At 43.6% G+C, this 20,263-nt stretch overlaps 1 long non-coding RNA gene across 1 annotated transcript; it reads left to right on the forward strand.

Moving 5' to 3' along the window:
- Positions 1-1,072: 1,072 nt before the first annotated feature.
- On the forward strand, positions 1,073-13,133 carry LOC115645144. Its single transcript, XR_003998661.1, has 3 exons — positions 1,073-1,177; positions 5,173-5,180; positions 13,122-13,133. It is a non-coding gene; the product is annotated as an uncharacterized LOC115645144 (long non-coding RNA).
- Positions 13,134-20,263: the final 7,130 nt, after the last annotated feature.

The raw sequence follows: 20,263 nt of genomic DNA on the forward strand, positions 1-20,263 counted from the left end.
CAGTTTAATAATACTGCGTAGGGCCCCATAAATCCTAAGGACGGCCCTGTGTATACGGTTTCATGAGCCAAGGCATTAAGGGGTAAGCAGGGTCTCCAAGGAGTACAATGGGCATTTCAACGTCCCCTACTGTGATCTTCTGGTCTGGGAAAAAAGTCCTTGCCTGCAGCTTCCTGAACAGGCCACTGCTCCGAAAGATGCGTGCATCATGCACCTTTCCAGGCCAGCCTGTGTTAATGTCAATGAAATGCCCATGGTGATCCACAAGCGTCTGGAGAACCATAGAGAAATACCCTTCCAATTAACGTACTCGGATGCTAGGTGAAGTGGTGCCAGAATAGGAATATGCATCCCATCTATCACCCCTCCACAGTTAGGGAACCCCATTTGTGCAAAGCTATCCACAATGTCCTGAACGATCCCCAGAGTCACAGTTCTTCTTAGCAGGATGCAATTAATGGCCCTGCAAACTTGCATCAAAAAGATTCCAATGATCGACTTTCCCACTCCAAACTGGTTAGCAACCAATTGGTAGCTGTCTGGAGTTGCCAGCTTCCAGATTGCAATAGCCACCCGCTTCTCCACCGTCAGGGCATCTCTCAATCTCATGTCCTCGCGCCGCAGGGTGGGGGCAAGCTCAGCACACAGTCCCATGAAAGTGGCTTTTCTCATCCGAAAGTTTTGCAGCCGCTGCTCGTCATCCCAGATTTCCGTGACGATGTGATCCCACCACTCAGTGCTTGTTTCCCGAGCCCAAAAGCGGCGTTCTACGGTGATGAGCATTTCCGTGAAAGCCACAAGCAACATCGTGTCGTACGCATCAGGCGACTCGCAATCATCGTCGGACTCCCCATCACTTTGGAGCTTAAGGAATAGCTCAACTGCCAAACGTGATGTGCTGGTGAGACTCATCAGCAAAGTCCTCAGCAGTTTGGGCTCCATTTCCCACAGAAATCGCGCTGCACAGAAACCGTTGAGAGAGTCACAATGGTGCCAAACGTGGACGGAAAAACAGGGACTGCTCAGATGCAAAGCGATGCATCACAGGGCATTGGCACAGGAAGCAGAATGACCCGCACCCTTCCATCCCCTTCCCACAGCCCATGGCGCCAAAATGGGATGAGGTGCTCTGTGGGATAGCTGCCCATAATGCGCTACTCCCAACAGCGCTGAAAATGTGGCCATACTCCAGCGCTGTCCCTGCACAGCTGTACGAAGACAGCTGTAACTCCCAGCACTGCAGGCCTCCAAGTGTAGCCAAGGCAAGAGAGAGCACATGCAAACAGTTACACACTACACAGCTAGGAAGTGTAGGTGGCTATTAAAATAATTAGTTGATCAACAAGCTAAGCAAGAAAATTTCAAATATAGAACCAAAACTTGCATACATAGTATGTAATTAGATTGCCACGTGGCTGGATTTTTGAAAGGGAGGGATAATGTTATGGCCATTAAAAACATTTGTAATGATGCATGTTGATATAATGATACGAATAAAATTTCAGGTTTCAGAGCATGAGCATTGTGTAACTGGTTCACTGCCCTTCGTATTGGGGCGGCTCCAGGCCCCAGCACGCCAAGTGTGTGCTTGGGGCGGCATGCCGTGGGGGGCGCTCTGCCAGTCGCCGGGAGGGAGGCAGGCAGCTCCAATGGACCTCCTGCAGGCATGCCTGTGGAGGGTCCACTGGTCCCGCGGCTCTGGTGGTTCACACCTGTGGGAGGTCCACCAGAGCCACCTGCCGCCCTCCCAGAGACTGGCAGAGTGCCTCCCGCAGCATGCCATCCTGCTTGGGGTGGTGAAATGTCTAGAGCCACCCCTGCTTCGTATGGTGGCAAGTAAGCCAAGTAGTTATTGCTGCCGGATGTCATATTAGATGGACCACTGAGCAGATCCAGTATGACAATATTATAATAATAGTTTACAGTAATTTTTTCCATCAGAAGAAAAACCACTTTACAAAGATGGAGAAAGTTTATTCTCACCCATTTTGCAAATAGAGCATCTGAAGCACAGATGTTAAGTAGCTTGCCCAGTGGCAGAATTAAAAACCATCTTTCCTGACTCCCACTCCAGCACTCTAATCACAGACAAGACTGCTTTCCTATGAAGGAATGTGACAACTCCTGCTGTGTGTTTATAGAAAGCATCCTAAAGGCTTTCCCAATTACCAGGATTATTAGATGCGTGGATTTTCTAGTCAGACATGGGGAAGCCTGGGGACAAATCACTCTCTCTTCCCCATCCATCTTTATTCAAGAGAATTGAAAAATGAATTCACACTACCAAGAACAGAAAACAGCCACAAAAGAGGGAACAAACTTTTAGGAAACCTTTACAAGCTCTAACTCTCACCAAATAGACTGTATGCAGCAGATCCTGTTTTTTCAATGCCATATGAAAGCAATTAACTCTTGCATGGGATCAGCATATAAACATAGGGCAAAGTTTTCAAACTTGGCTGCATAAGAGGTTGTCAACACTAGTGACATTTATAAGAAAAAAAAAATCCCATTGGCAACAACACTGATTCAGCTGAGCAGGTGGAGCTCCCATTTAAGTCACTGAGACCCATTAAACCACTCAGCACCTTTGAAATTCACTAACATTTATGTAGGTGCCTAACCTTAAACTGTCCCTAGAGGGGGGAAATTTATATTAAAAAAATCCCACAGGTTCTAACACTGAACCTCTTTTAGCACTGGGAAGAGCAATAGTGTCAAGTTCTTGGATTTCACTGTTAAGGCCGGTCTGCATAGTGGCATAATGTACTCTACAGGGAGTGATTTCTAGAGTGCACTAATGTGTTGCACATTAATGGTTCAGTATAAACCCTACTCTTGTACTTTAACATAATGCTGTTTGAAAGAGTGCTACGTTGAAGCACACAGGGAACCAACGCTGAACATCAGCGAGTCTACTGTTGTTACTATATGGACTGTAGCGGGCGAAGACTCACCAGCACGGCATCTCCTGCTGGTCATCCTGGGAATTAGCTCAACTCCAGCTATGGAGCGCCCTCTGCAGGCCAGTGTCTCACCTGCCACTGGCCCCGTGTCCCTCCTAGACCCCAATGCCCTTTACCTCAGGGTTCTGCCCTAGCAGTACCCCCACACTCTGAGTCTCCCCTCCCAGGGGGACCCCCAACCATCTAAACCCACCTTGCCTCAGTGGCTACTGCCAGTCATCATCTAGCCCCTGCTCACTAGGACAGACTGCAGTCTGTGATGGCCACTCATCATTGGCACTGGGTTAGGACCTGCTGCCTTTGCCTATTCCCAGGCTGTATCTCTGCAAACCCAATACCTTCATAGGCCTTCACCAAGGCCTGCAGCCTGGGGGTTTACCAGGCTGGAGCTCCCTTTCCCTATTCCCCAGCACTGCTCCCACCACAGGTACCTTACGCTCCCAGGCAGCTAGGTCCTCCTCACTAGAGAGAGACTCCTCAGCACTTGACTAACAGCTCTTTTATAGGGCCAACTGTGGCCTGATTGGACTGGCCACACCTGTGGTCAGCTACTCCCTAATCAGCCTAGTTTGGCTGCTGTCACTCTTTTTCCCATCCACAGCCCTCTCCAGGGCTGCTTTTAACCCCAGGCTAATAGAGTGGGGCAGTCACCCCACTACAAAGACCAATTAATGTGCAACACTTTAGTACACATCAGAAATCACCCCCATAGAATGTCTTTCCCCAGAATTTAGAGAAGCCCTCAGTCTTGTCATAGTGTTGTGTTTTAGACTGTGAACTTGCTTGGGCAGCGACTGTCATTTATTAGGTGTTTGTACGGAGCCTAGCATAATAGGCCCAACCTGGTGGTGGCATTAAGGGGTTACATATAAATATTAAATAATAATTGATAATATTAAACAATAAATATAGACAGGAAGATGCTCAGATACCACAGTTAACCCAAGATTGTCTTTTTAAAAATTGGTTATAGATGGATTTGTAGTTAGTAGGAATCACTATCCCCCTTGTTTGCCAAGATTTTCAAAAATGGATGCCTAAAGGTGAGCTCATAAATCTACAATTAGGTGCCTAAGCAAGAGAAGCTCTAGGTGCTTTTGAAAATTATTGGTCACATATTTAGATCTTTAAATATAGATTTAGGCTCTTAGCTTTAGGCATCCAGGTTTTTAGAAGTTAGCTATTTGAAACTTTGTAGGACCTGGCCTGAAGAAAAGAAAAATATAATAAAATAATAATGAACAATAATAAAAAAAAATTACTCAGGAGATTCCTCCAACTTGGCCTGGGCCCTATCTTGTTCCTTTTGTAGATCCTCTTTTTGTTAACCATGTTACTGAGACTGCAGTACCAGGAGCTGATGGGAATTAATGCCGCATTACAATACACAATGCCAGGATGAATTCAGTAAGCAAAAGCAAAGCTCTAAGATTTTACTTTCCCTCATAGAGAAGATTCACCTGCTTGTTACCGAAAATATGGTCTAAAATGCAGCAAGTGACATAAGTTTTAGAGCTTCAACTGAAAAAGACGCTGGCGGAGGTATCTGACTGAATAAAGAAATGCTGTACCATTAGAGTTAGAGATTTTTCTCCACCACTTTTGTCATCCAGAGTGTTTAACTCTGGAACCACTGCTATTTAAATCCCTGTCTCACAAGACAATTTTTATTTATTTATTTTAAGGGATGTGCCTCTGTGATAACCCTAGGCAGGGATGAGGGTAACCCAGATTTTTGGCTGATGAGGGCTGGTTGCATCTCTCTGTTCTACTCATAGGTTCTCATATTGTACCTATTTTCAATTTTTTAATATCTCAAAACAAAAAAACAAACCAACAGCCACCTTAACCTCTAGGCTAAACAAAACATGAAGCATTTCAGCCTCAAAAGACTCTTGTTTCACAGATTATTAGGAGTAGATGAAAACAAGTGATAGAACATTAATCTACAGCAATGGTTCTCAGACTGTGGTTTGTGGACTACCAGAGGTGTACAGAGCCTTGCCTGGAGAGGTCTCAAAGTGGTCCTCAAAATGAAAGAGTTGTAGAAATATTATGTGAAAGCCATAAGTGCCCCTGCCTGTCTCCTTGTGAAATTATAAAATGCTTGTGTGAATGGTGGGAATTATCACCAAGTGTCTAAACTTCAGATGACTGAGGCCGGTAACAGCACATGGAAGTACTCCACAATTCCAGAAAGACATAGGCAGAAAAGTCCTTATCAGTGTACATTGTAATGAGCCTCAGTTTAGATTGTTCTGTTTGAATGTTAGATCGGCGGGAGAGAGAAGAAACATTGTTTGCTTTAACATGGTTATTATTTCAGGACTTTTTAACAAATACATGTGCAATCTGTCCCCCCCCCAACACACACACTTCCCCGCTGATCCCTGGCTACCTGTATTCATACTAAAAAGTCTCATTATACCATTGTTGTTATAATTCCTCAGCTTCCTTTGGAGCAGTCACCCCTTAGATGGTACTGAAAAACACTATGTCAGCTCTGCAATTATAAGATGCTATAGATTTGCTAAGTATTTTTAATAATAACCCCCTAAAACACAATTAACACACTTTAGAAATGTGTGTATTTACCCTGTTTCTTTTACACATTTTTTTATGTTGACTACTGAGTGCTTTAGTCAGTTTCTTCCACAAGGGCATCAACCCTTGTTGAACATCTGATTTATGAAATTAGTGAAGTCTGGTGTGATGTTTTCTGGTGTTTCTCCTGACTGTGCTAACCCAACTTCTGTTATCAGCTATTATGACTATCATCTTGTGGGACCAAAAATAGTGGTCTGATCAGAACACTTCCGGACAGCACAGGAGAATTTTGCTTTCTCTTTTTTGATGGTACAAGAATATAACTTGTCTGAAGCCAGTCTATAGCCGTTTCTAGCTGATTTGTCTGCCTTGGTTTTTAACAAGATATGTTCAGGAGGAGACACTAATTTTTTCCTCTTGAAATTAAAACCTGGGACTCATACTCTGTTCTCACTTATACCTCCATGCCGCACTATTGCCTTCAAAGTGTAAATTAGTTCTGAATTGGCCAGATCATCACACCACTGCAAGTGACCTTTTATCCTTATTGCTAAATATCTGAAATGATATAATAACCTTCATTTTCTTCCAAGTGATTCCTTAGCAGATTCAAATGGTTGCTAAAATGCACAATATAGAGATGGATGTGAAACACAAAGTTCAGACCTGGCTGGAGTCTATAGAGTTCAGGGCTGTTTAGATGTGAGCTTTTGATTCAGACCATTATAAAGTGATTTGGATCCTTCTCCAGTCTAATGTGAGCACACAAAATGAGGGTCAGAAGACACAGTTACCGTACCCACATCTAAGGGACTGAAAATCAGGAATTTTTCACAATTGATATGTTGAGGTGCTGGCGTTAGCCATTTCCCCAGCCCAGCACTGCTATCCTAATCAGGCGTTTGCTGTCTTTTCACAGCAACTCACATTCCAGCTGGTTGGCATGTTTCATGTCAGCTGTTGTTGTGGCAGATTGTGAAATTCACCCACACAGAGCTAGCATTGGGACAGATTTGTGCCAGTGTTTGGGATACTTTTACAGTAACTTTTCCAATTCAAAAGAACTGTGCTTCAGTGGAGGTGAAACTACAAAGGAGACAGCTGGCTACATGAGTGAAATTTTCAGTCACTGATGTATGTCCCCCTCCCTCCCATCCAGCACCCCCTAATAGCTTCATTCTCAGAAACAACAACAAAACACAGGGCCAAAGTTATTCTCAGTTACATGAGTGCAACTTCATTGATGTTGAGCTCATAAGTTACTTGGAGCAGGGATATGTTCTTTTTCTGATACATTTGACCAGCTGTAAAGCCCTGTGCACAGTTAATGAAGCTACGTAAATTATTAATAATAATGATAATAAATAAATAATGATGATAATGCTCAGAAGCAATTCTTTTCTGCACAGCTCTATCTCCAGATTAATTAAATTGAACAGAGAAGCAAATAATGTTACTAACCAAAGATAATACCTTGCAATGCACTCCTAGGAAGGCAGTAGCTGGAAGGTATCCCAGCTTAGGCCAGGTGCATACATGCTAAAAAACCAAACCATTTATGTGAAGAAACAATTATACTGTATAAAGCACATATCCCACAGAATGATTTGAATCCTAGAGATAGTTCAACCACGTCAGAGTTGAATTCATTAATGAGACAATAATGATACCTAGCCTTTATAGAGCACTTTTCACCAGTAGATTTGAATGTACTTTACAAAGGAAGAAGGAATCATTATCCTCATTTTATAGATGCAGAGACTGAGGCACAGGAAGGAAAAGTTATTTGCCTAAAATCACCCAGCAAACCAGTGGCAGAGCCAGGAATTGAACCCAGGTCTCCTGAGTGCTAGGGTAGTGTCCTAGGAAGTAAGCACACTGCTTCAATGATATTGAGAATGTTGGCACAGAATGGGGAATGTTGTGCAGTCCCTGCCTTTGCAGGACCTACTATATGAGTGTGGCAGAGTAAGGACTGAAATCTATTTCTTTCAATCCATGATTTTTCACAAACATTACATTCATGAGAGAAAACTAAGCTGTATGGATTTATAATTCATATCTGATCCTGATGGCCATCAACATAAACTCCTGCGTTTCTCAAGCTAAATATGGAATAAATTGACTACATGTGAACAAAATCAGAGCCACCCACAACTAACTCTTTTCATTAGCAGAAGCTGAAAAGAGAGCTAACTAGAAAAAGAAATGTAAGTAATACAGTATGTACTGACGACAAGAAGTTCTTGTCAGTCCCTGAGGAACTGTATGCAGGACAAATGTACATATTTCTGTAATGCCTCTGTCCTTCTATTGTATCTATTTATTTTAGGAATTTTGTACTGCTGCCCACCAATATATTATCCGAGTGCTGCTCATGTGAAATCAACAGCAATAACCAAGTTCCCTAAGAGACTTCATAGAGTCTCTGCCACTGCTCCCATACTCTGGGGTTGTGTTTGTGTTTTGGGGTTTAATTGTTAATTTACTTATATTTTGGTAGGGTTTGGGTTTTTCCCCTTTGGTTTTTCCTGCTCCAGTTGACTATTTTCTGTGGTGGAGGCTTTTTGGATAGAATGAGGTACTGTATTAATATCGTGTGTGTCATTTTTATGATGAAAAGGCCTTTTTCAAGGTTGCACATATCAAATACTGAATTTTGCCAGTATAGTTTGCTTCAGATTGATACTTCTAATCATGCAAAGTATTTTGTTTCCATACATGGCACAGAGAAACAGTAAGGCCACTGAAAATAGAAGACTTCCCAGAAATACAAAGAAATGGTGACTGGATTGTACTATAAAACACAATTCAAACATTTGGGCCAAACTGACGGTAATTAAGCCTTCCTTTGCCCCTCCCCGTCTATTCCTATGCTAGAGTGGGTTAAACATTTTGGCAGGAGCAGTTATCCAGCACTAGACAATCTGATTGTTTCACATTTCTTTCCTCCTGCAGATTTGTTGGAGAGGAAGAGCCTTTTACAGCTCTAGAGAAAATTTCATCTGGATGCTTTTATACAGCACGCTGTAGCCAGATCCATATTACTGACTAGGGACAGATATAGAACAAACTGTATTTTGGCCAACTGTTGAACCTTTTGAAGCATAAAACTGAGAACTTTTCTTTACTCCCATTAGGAGAGAGAAATGTAGTGTTGATCACTGCAACTTCTCACAGTGATCATGTTCAGTGATTCACTGACAGTGAGGCCTGGTCAACACCTAAAACTTTGATGAACCGAGCTACATTGCTCAGGGCTGTGAAAAGTGTCACACTCTGTGCAACCTAAGGTACGTCCATCTAGACGTGATATATCGATCCCCAAACGTGCTCCCGTCGACTCCAGAACTCCACCGGAGCAAGCGGCGGTAGCGGAGTTGACACGGGGAGCCGCGGACGTTGATCCCGCGCCGTGAGGACCTGAGGTAAATCAATCTAAGATAGTTCAACTTCGGCTATGCTATTCACGTAGCTGAAGTTGCGTATCTTAGATCGATACCTCCCCCACCCCAGTTTAGACCAGCCCACAGTTAGGTTGATCTAATCCCCACCGTATATGCAGCTATGTCAACAGAGGAATTCTTCCCTCATCTACCTACCACCTCTCAGAGAGGGGAATTAACTAAGTTGTCAGAAAATCCCTTTCTGTCAATGTAGGAAGCGTCTACAGTACGGACCTACAGTGGCACGGTTGTAGCATCATAGCTATGCCGTTATAGTGTAGACATACACTGAGTGTTCCACAAATTTCAGTTGTAAGCATGTGTCATATTTTCTTGTAAGCATCTCAGTTATAAAAATGTGCACATTGCAGGTGTAACGTCTTTAATAAAGGGATTATATCCCTCTGAAAATCTTTGAGCAGACTGACATTTATTTCCATACATCATTAGTTGATCTGGATTTGAACAATAATCTCAAATTCTGAACACACATACACACACACAATCAAGTTCTCAGAGATGAACTTTCCCTCCACCATTTTGAGTGTGGATTGCATCTAGAAAGGGTCCGTTTTCCAGATCCATTTTAGATGCAGCCAAAAATGGGTCAAAAAGCTTCCAGTCATTGAGAACTATCAAATCTAAATCCGACTCCTTAGTTCTGGTTGGTCTTGAACTCTAGCTTTGAATTCTAGCCTAAATCTAATCCTGTTTCAAATTTTCACTGTGCCTACTTGGCCTATCTCCAATCAATAGTACTGTGTATATCCAGTTAAAGAGAAACAGGACTCCATTTTCCCCTACAATCATCTGCAAGAAAAATATTCTCTCTTCCAGGAATCCCAAAAAGTTTGTAGCATCCTTCATAGGAGACCTAGATGGTAGGTGATAAGGAACACAAAAAAACCCCTAGACATATTTAATCTAATCTATCAGGAAGGACTTTTGAGACAAGATTCCAGTTTAAATAACATATTCTATATTCTAATGGGTTTTTTTCTATTATTGCAACTACACCCCTCAAATCCTGCTTGTTTCTAGATGCCTACACCTCCATCCAAGTAGCCATGCTCTTGGTATCTCTGAAAGCATTGTTACAAACATCTAAACAGGTGCATAATTCTTTCTCTCCTCATATGGGTGAGGGAAGTGATTTGAGGGGGAATAAAAGGGATGGTGCATTACTTATGGATTACCTAACTGCAACCAGGGCCAAACCTGTGTTGGCGTCCTGTAACGGAAGTTCCCAATCACCATTAGTGCATCTCCTCATGTCTAGATGTCGGAAAGCAGCTCATGCAGCATCAGGTGCTCCCTTCTGTTCTCTGCTCACTCTGCAATAGTCTCTGTTCTGGTAATTTAGCCCTCCAGCCAAACCCTCCATTTAGTTCACCCCTTGTGGGGTTAAAAAGTCCAACAGGACCTCTGTACAAATGTTGTTTCCAGATAGAGTTCAGCCCCAGCTTGGGGCTCTGTGCCACTATACCAGTGGCTGGCAGGGAAACCCAGGTGCACCCACTACACTAAATTTCATCCCAGAGACTCAATAACCAGCAGTCCAGGTCTGGTCAGTCCCCACCCCCTGTTGCTCTTTCCCTGAACTCCTTCCTTCCCAGCCTCCCTGGCCTGTTTCTGGGTTTACCACAGAATCATACTCTACTCCCCCTGGCTACTTCACCCTGTCCTAGCCTCTTGCTAGACTCCTTACACCATGGCAAGATCTCAGGGATAACTTGCCCCCTGGATTTTCTCCTTGCCCCTATCAGCCTCCCTCATCCCAGGAAATGACTGATGCCTCTTTCCCCTGCAGCCCCCTTCTGCTCTCCGACTCCTGGCTTCATAGTGCCCCAGCCATTACCCACTGGGCTTCACTCTTACTTAACCATGCCCCTCCATCTGGGAGGTGATGCCAAGGAACCTAATTGGCCACTCGAGCCCCTATTAACTCTATCAGGATTGGTGTGGGTTGCACACCTCATCACATGCCCACAGAAAATTTTGTTTTCTTTCAGCACTTTCACCCTGCTCTAGCTAGGTCTTCACTGCAAAAAAGGTGTGGTTTTACATGAAGAAAGCTATCTCCATGTAAAATCCTAGTGGAGATGGGGCACTAGACATTTTACCTCAATGGAGCTAGTTAAAGTCAACCTCAAGTGGGGGATACAAAGAATTGACTTTGACTTGCTACACTGAGGTAAAATCTGTGGTGCCCCATCTCCACTAGGATTTTACATGGAGTTGGCTATATACATTTCCCACTGGGGTTGGGGACAAGGAAGACAAAACCTTTCTATCTTTCCTTCCTCCCTACCTCCCACTCTCCTCCTAGGAACTAGTCTTCTGGCTGACTGGCCTCTTCTCACCAGCTGTATTCAAAGAATGAGGTCCCAGAGCACAGAGAGCCTATCTATACTAAGAAGAAAACAAAGCACAAACAAAAAAAAAACCCCACAAACATTTCTTTGGACTCCTTGAGCTTGCAACACTTGCACAATGTTTTGCATGTACGCCGTAGCCATCCCAGGCATTTTGCAATAGCCAGTTGTAGTGGGCAGTTGCAACAACCTTGGGGCAAGTCTTTAGCTTAGTTCCAGCTGAACTGGTGCAGTTTATATGAATTTCTCCCCGCTCTGGACAAAACCCAAATATACAGCCACTGTACCAACTTTCCTAACTCCATTCCATAATACAGTGCCGTGCTCAGCAGCTGTGCTAGGCACTATGGGAAAGGTGTTTCAAGAATCCCAGAATGCACTGGTACAACAGTTAAGAAGGATTCCAGTGTGTGGAATTTTTTCATAGCCCTTCAGATTGTCTTTTTATCCAGGATTGTAGACACATCTTGTATTCTGAAACTTATGCTACTTGCAAATTGCCACCACCAAAGGTTAAGCTTTTTATTCACACCTCACAAACAATCCTCTATCCAGCTGTGTCAACAGTGTCTGGGAATTCTGTTTGACTTCACTTAAATCTGCCCAAATGTTGTGCAGTATGTTCTATATTTTCATACATTAGAGATTTCTATAGAATCTATCATTAGCTGTAACAGTTTCCAGATGAGAATTGCTGGCTCAGCTTTTACAGCATGTAACTTCATCCTTAGTGTAGCATTTGTCAGAAAAAAAAACCCAAAATTACCTACTCTTAATTTGAGCATATGACAAACTAGATTAAGAGAGGGCACTATCTATTTTTGTTCAAAGCCCCAAACTCATGTATAAGCACTGTAAATTACTATATGATGGTAACCCTGTGAAGAAGAAGTGGTGCCAATTGCTCTTTTTTTTTTTTTTTTAAGTTCTTGTTTCTTGAGGCAAAACACCACACAGTTGAGGCATTCTGTGTGACTTTCACAACATACTGTACTGGAAATACAGCTGCACCACAGGAAAACTAACAGAAGCCCATTCAGCTTGTCAGAAGAGAAAGGGCTATTTAGCATGGCAACAATTTCTCACTTGATCAACCCTACAAGTGGGCACAGAAGATGGACTTGAAATTCCACTGTCTTCAATAGAGTTACACCAAAATTGGATTTGACTTCAGTACACTAACTGGACTTTGAGTACAGTTAACTGAGACTATAGTGTGTGCTCAGTTTATTTGATGAAATCACAGAAGGACTTCATTCACAAAGTAATATGGGAGAATTCTGAATCTTAAAGATGAAAATGTTTTGGTTTTTCAAAGAAAAACTAAAATCAACATCATTTGTTGGTTATCGAAACCAAAAACTGGAAAAATGTGACCAAATGAACATTTTCATTTTGACTGAAAAGCCCTTTTTCTGGCAAGAAAAACAAGTTTCAACAACAACATTTTGACCAGATTTATCTACGACCTTCTCGCTCATTAAGCATTCTTTGGGCTAAATCCAGCACTCTGTCACACCTCAGAATTTGTGGAAAATTTAGAAGTGGAGGTGAAACATTGGTTATTTTCCAAGATCAAAATTCAGATCCAAGGGCCCCTATTCTCAGGCCTGGTCTACACTACGCATTTAAACCGAATTTAGCAGCGTTAAACCGATTTAACCCTGCACCCGTCCACACAACGAGGCCCTTTATATAGATATAAAGGGCTCTTTAAACTGGTTTCTGTACTCCTCCCCGAGAGGAGTAGCGCTGAAATCGGTATTGCCATGTCGGATTAGGGTTAGTGTGGCCACAATTCAACGGTATTGGCCTCTGGGTGGTATCCCACAGTGCACCATTGTGACTGCTCTGGAAAATAATCTGAACTCGGATGCACTGGCCAGGTAGACAGGAAAAGCCCCGTGAACTTTTGAATTTTATTTCCTGTTTGCCCAGAGCGGAGCTCTGATCAGGACGGGTGGCAATGCAGTCCCAAATCCAAAAAGAGCTCCAGCATGGACCGTACGGGAGATACTGGATCTGATCGCTGTATTGGGAGACAAATCTGTTCTATCAGAGCTCCGTTACAGAAGACGAAATGACAAAGCATTTGAAAAAATCTCCAGGCTATGATACAGAGTTCACAGCACAGTGCTGTGTGACAAGCATAATGGAAAGCCAAAGAATCAAATGGATGCTTATGGAGGGAGAGATAGGGGACTGAGGACTCGAGCTATCCCACAGTTCCTGCAGTCTCTGAAAAGCATTGTCACCAGTAGTTCAGGGAATATGTCATCAATTTACCCCCCTCCTCCCCAAATAAAAGGGGAAAAAATCATTTCTTGCCACTTTTCTATGTCACTGTATGTCTACTGGATGCTGCTGGTAGACGGGGTGCTGCAGTGATAAACAGCAGCATCCTCTCGCCTCCCCTCCCCTCCCCTCCCCTCCCCGGTGGCAAATGATACAGTACAGAATGATTGATAGCCGTCCTCGTCATCAGCCCATGAGTGCTCCTGGCCGGGGACGCCTGGGTAAAAATGGGAATGACTCCCTGTCATTCCTGGCAGATGGTACAAAATACTGGGTAACCGTCCTCATAATAGCAGCTGGAGCCTGTGCTCCATCAGTCCCTCCACCCTTTTTGTGTTTAAAGAAAAGATTCTGTACACCCTGGACTATCATAGCAGTGGGAGGCTGCGCTCCTCTCCCCCAGACTCTTTAATGTCCTGCCTGGACTATCATAGCAGCTGGAGGCTGCCTCCCCCTCACTTTATCTCGTTAAAAAGGTCAGTGTTTCTTATTCCTGTATTCTTTATTACATCATCACACAAATGGGGGGACGCTGCCATGGTAGCCCAGGAGGGGTGTGGAAGGAGGGAACCAAGAGGTGGGATTGTTGCAGGGACACCCCCTAGAATGGCATGCAGTTCATCATTTCTGCGGGATCTCTGGGGCTCTGACCCAGAGCAGCTGTACTCTCTGGCTCTCTAGTAGACTTGCCCCATATTCTATGCAGGACTGACTCTATTTTTAGATAAAACATAAAAAAGGGAATGACCCAGGGAGTCATTCCCATTTTTGTCCATGTGCCTCCAGCCAACCTCAGTGAGGCCAGCCAGGAGCACCCATGACAGCAGCAGTCGCTACAAAATGCTTGATAACCATCATCACCATTTCCCAATTGCAAACGGTACAAAATGATTGAAAACCATCATCTCATCACCAAATTACAATGGTAGACAGTGCAATAGGGATGGTAACCATCTCTGCTGCCTTGCAAAGGCAAATGAATGCTGCTGTGTAGCACTGCAGTACCGCCTCTGTCAGCAGCATCCAGCACACATACAGTGACAGTGATAAAAGGCAAAACAGGCTCCATGGCTGCCATGCTATGGCATCTGCCAGGGCAATCCAGGGAAAAAGGGCGCAAAATGATTGTCTATCCTTGCTTTCACTGAGGAAGGATTGAGTGACGACATTTACCCAGAATCACCCACAACACTGTTTTTGCACCATCATGCATTGGGATCTCAACCCAGAATTCCAATGGGCGGGGGAGACTGTGGGAACTATGGGATAGCTACGGAATAGCTACCCACAGTGCAACGCTCCAGAAATCGATGTTAGCCTCGGTACATGGACGCACACCGCTGAATTATTGTGCTTTGTGTGGCCGCGTGCACTCGACTTTATACAATCTGTTTTACAAAACCGGTTTATGTAAAATCAGAATAATCCTGTAGTGTAGACATTCCCTAAGTCCTCCATCACAGAGCTTTCAGCAGGAGCATAGCTGGGGGTGGAAAGATAGCTTTACATCACATTTGTGCTTCCCAGATTTTGGGATAGCCAAGGCCCTGCTTAGCGTCCATCTAAGTTAGAACAGCCTCATGGCATTTAGGGTTCATGTAAGGCCTTTCTCATCACAGTAGTGTTCTTCACACTGAAACAAGGACAGCTTCTATAACATTAGTCAATTATTTGCTGCTGTGGAACCGAGTTCTGATCCCATTTACAAAAGTGTGAGGACCTTATTCTTCATGATACTGAGTGCCCACAATGCCCAATGAGTTGAGGGTAGACAGCACAGACCAAGAAGTGCTCAGCATCACAACAGATCCAGCCTTATATCTGGAGCTGCTCCACTGATTAATCTGGTTTTACAACAGGATAAGTGAGTTCAGAGCTTGTTTTTTGCATGCTAACACATTGGAAGCCCTGGATCTCTGCTATAGATTTCAAAGTTTTATATACCATTGGAGGCTAGTATATAATCGAAAATGGATTGGTTAAACATACACATAAAGGTGTGTTTAAACCCCTTTTACAGCAATGAGTAAAGATCATAGTGGATCTGACTCATAGTAGGTCAGGCTAGACTCCAAGGACCCTCCACTGAGATATATACGTAAGCAGCGTCAGGATGAGCTCTACCCTGACATCTGGTGGTGAGCGTGGAAAAAGACTTCAGAGGCTGATCTCGTTTGCACGGGCACACCCAACCTGCCTAACATGAGGTATTGCCTGCCCAAATCGTCACTTTGGCTGCTGTGGGATCCCCAGTTTCTCTGTTATTGGGGCAGGAAGAATAAAGTGTTGTTACCCTGATTATGTGAATCAAGGACAGTGGAACTCTTTTATGATAGAGGGATTCACCATCAATTAAGTAGCACACGCTAGAAAAGGGACATGGGATACAAAAATCCAGTGAATTGAGAGAAGTGGGGGATGGGTATTTGTGCCTGGTGGTCTGGGCCCCCTTTGAGAGCCTGAAACACCAACTGCATTGTCTTCTCTCTCCACTGTGGAATATAAGAGCTAGTTTTGATTCCATTAGCAGTCTAGTTACAGGCTGCTGAGCTGAATTCACTTTGGGCCAATGGTGCACCAGCATAGAGGATCCCCTACTACAAACTGAAATTACTAAAGAGCTAAAAATTACTAAGAGCTGAATTCACTGAGTGCTGTGTTGGGGGGTGGGGGTGAAGATATATAGCCGAGTGGCTAGAAGAGCAGTTTGTGGGATGGCTGGTAGAGTGGAGTGGAGTGGCTGGTGGAATGGCTCGCAGTGAAGGCTGCAGCAGAACCCCAGGGAGAGGTGGGTAGGGCAGTCGGCCTCAGAACATGTAAGGTGTCCCTTAATACCCCTGCACGTCCTTCCCCCCCGTCCCCATTTTCACCCAGGCTGGGAGGTAAAACTCTGCAGATAAACTTTTGAAGTCTGGGACTGCACTGACCAAGGACAGAGACTTTTGCATTGTTGGACTCTTGGGACTTTGGGGAATTTTGGGGCTGCTAGACTTAAGACCCTGAGGGGAAAAGGACACTGCCAAACTTACTTGGAGGGTGGGTCTTTTGCTTATGGTTTGTGTTATGAATCCTATTTGTGGTGTTTCCCCAACATAATGCCGCATTGTTTCCTTCCTTTATTAAAAAGGACTTTGCTACACTCAGACTCTGTGCTTGTGAGAGGGGAAGTATTGCCTCTTAGAGGCACCCAGGGGGTGGTATTGAAACAGAACCCGTAGATACTGAACCTCGCCATTGTTGCTACCAACTCAGACGGGCAGAAGAGTTACAAATCCTGCATGCGATGAGCAGAGAATTCTATTAGAAGAGAACAGATTTGTGTTATAAGTTGCGTGAGCTCTGATTTCTCTGCAAGGTTATTAATTGCACATTCATTCTCACATCATGAAAAATCTCATTTGCCGTGAAGAGAAGAGAGCTTTAGTATTTGCACAGAATGAAAGCAACAAAGATTATGTCAGCAATAATGTATTATTCAGGGCATCAGCATACCAAACACAGAATTGTGAAATAAAAGCAGAGGTGTAATCAAAAGCACAAATCCTGCCGATTTATTTAAGACAGATGATAAAATCTAAAACTTGTTAGATCTCTGACCTAAGACCAATCTATTTATATTTTTTGAGTCTAGGGGTAGGGAATTGATAATGGGATATGGATGCTTTAACTTTTAGGTCATCAGTTCAATCTTTCCCAGGTTGGTAGTTGACCATTATCTGATGGCCTATGTATCCACAACTGGCACTGCTTGGAACTCCAGTCAACAGTTTGTAAAGAAGAACAGGATTCAGCAGGCCTGGAGACTGAACTACGCTCTTCCTTCTAGAAGTGCTTCCTCCAGAAGAAGGTCAATGCAAATTGGGGAAAGCTAATATAGTCGCCTCTCCTTGGTGTACTGAGGATGTCAGCCTCTAGAGCTCCCCATTTGGTGCCTGTCATGATAACAAGCAATTTTTAAAGGAAGTTTCTAAAGCAATGGATGGAAAAAGCTGGATAAGTTTCCAAACAGTCTAACATCTTCCAAGAGTGATTGTTATGCATTGCAACTGAGCAAGCATGTGCAAACCCAAACATCCTGATATCAAACAGACTTCACCTTCCCCACCCCCATGCTATCAGCTCAGTGACTATGTAGTACTTAGAGACAGGCTGGGTGTATAGACACTGCTCAGAAACTGTCAAAGTCAGGAATTAACTCTTTCCCTTTGGCTAAAAGAAGAACTGCAGTTGGCTGCACAGAAGTCCTGCTCCCGTAACTATTTAATTCACTAGACAGACTCCGCTTGAGTTCAATAGTCATTAGATCAAGATCTGAAGGCAGAGATCTGAAGGTGTCTTGAGTAGGACACGGACAGACAGACCTAATGGTCAGAGTCAAGGTCCACAGTCTCTTGACTCCTGCCCAGTACTGGCTAGGTCAGGATACCGGGAGATCAGAAGCAGGAGACAATCTGAAAATCAGAGCCACAAGTCTGACGCCAGGAGTCAAGCTGCAGGAACAAAGTGGATCCCAGTTGCACAGACAGTTTCCTGTTCCTGTGCTGGGTTTATATAAAGCTGTGGACCAATCAGGACCCGCTACATTCTGTCAATCAGGCTACAGCAGGACTGGAGTCCTCTGTCGAGGTTCAGACAGTTGCTAGGGCAGAAGTACCAGGTCACTGGGTGCCAGGAGGGAGCTTCTTAAGAGGCCTGTAGACTTAGGTTCAACACTCATGGTCACTGACAGGAGGGGTCAGGCCAGTTTTGGGGAAATCACACACATTAGAGGAGGGTTGTTCTGTGGAAAGTTAGGGCAGGAGTCTGAGGTAAAAAAAAAAAACAGAGAAGATAACTAGGGCATGACTTTAGTTGAGACTGAGTAGTTTAATGAGCTGATGTCACCCGTCATAACTAGAATTTAAATTGGGATTAGTTAATAAAGTCTCAAATTAAGCAGCACCAGCCTAATTCCAAATTGATATTACTTCATAATGCAAAACCACACACACACACACACACACACACACACACACACAATTTCAGTAGGGTTACCAGTCTCTTCACAAGAGACCCAGGACCAGAATAATAGCTGGAGGTATTTTAGACCATGGCTGAGGTTCATTCATTTCAGGGGAAGCTGCAACGTTTTTATCCATCACTTCCTCCTCTTAAATTCCTCCATGATGCACTTTGTCCACTGCTCATTTTGTTTGCTGTTTAGTATGTGAATTACAGTTGTGACTAGCACTGTGACTGTGTGCATGTAAGCATGGCTTTTTTACATGCAGGCTCATTTGGCATGAGTACCAAATTTCTCTTTCCCTTCCCCTCCTCCCCCATTCATAAATTCCATATACAAATCTACATTCAGAACATTAAGAGACCTGGCTCATTAGTGCAATGTTTAATTACATAGTCACATACTGTTTATTCCCCAAGACCCCTGCCTCACTCAGTGCACAAAAAGAATGATTCTCTATCAATGCAGCCACTCTTTTACAGTTAATTTCGTTTGCATTGTTCCATGTGTGGCTGTCTAATGCACCTCGCACCGTGCAATCTCTCCCACATTAACATTATTCACTGTACCACCCTGCTTCGCTCTGTCCAATCTGCACAATGAATGAAACACCAATTCTCTAGAAAGAATTCAAGTGGCCGCATAATTAAAGACTGAATTATAAATGTATACGCTCAAAGGGCTCAAAGTTAAATTTGCCCAGGCAACATGAATTTTGGTGTTCCCAGACTTTTGATAATTTCACTTTGCAACCTTACCGTTCTTTCAGGGCAGTTTCTTCAATGGAATTTCTCTCTCTTTTTAAAAAAAAAGAACAAAAAACCCAAGGAAATTCTATCACATGAAATGTGTCCATTTGGTTTGCTAAGCAGAAGCAGAATGGTCTTTTCTACACCACATATACTCACAATAAAACAAGGTCTCTTGCAAGATGAGCCAGGACTCTCTGGAAGCCCTATCTTCATCCACACACATTCTCAAAGACTATATTACAAGGGTGTTGACATATTAAAACTCAACATTCTTATGCATGCCTGTGCAAACACAATGGAATTGAGAGATTGTCTATTCAAAGAAAATTGCTAGTCTATTTATATATGCATGCATGAGCAGAGCTAATGAAACAGAGAACTTACTTTTATCATGTAATAAAAAACATATATACATATGAAATGTGCTTTTTTAACCCTTATAAAGCTCAGCCCAAATCAGAACCAATTTTCATTTTATCACCAAAGGGTTTATCTGTGATCTTTAGGACTTTGGCCCCGATTCAGGAAAACACTTAAGATATAGCTACACTGGAGCTTGAGGTGTAACTTCCAGCTTGGGCAGACATATCTGTGCTAGTCAACCTGCGAAACTCACTGCCAGGGGATGTTGTGAAGGCCCAAAGTATAACTGGGTTCAAAAATGAACTAGATAAGTTCACGGAGGATAGGTCCAGTACTGACTTCTGGCCAAGATGGTCAGGTAGGCACAACCCCATGCTCTGGGTCTCCCTAAATCTCTGACAGGCAGAAGCTTGGAATGGATGACAGTCAATAATTGCCCTATTCTGTTCATTCCCTCTGAAGCATCAGGCACTGGCCAGTGCAGGAGGACAGGATATTGAGCTAGATGGATCCTTGG

The sequence above is a fragment of the Gopherus evgoodei genome, chromosome 2 (genome assembly GCF_007399415.2).
Source record: "Gopherus evgoodei ecotype Sinaloan lineage chromosome 2, rGopEvg1_v1.p, whole genome shotgun sequence".
Lineage (NCBI taxonomy): Eukaryota > Metazoa > Chordata > Testudines > Testudinidae > Gopherus > Gopherus evgoodei.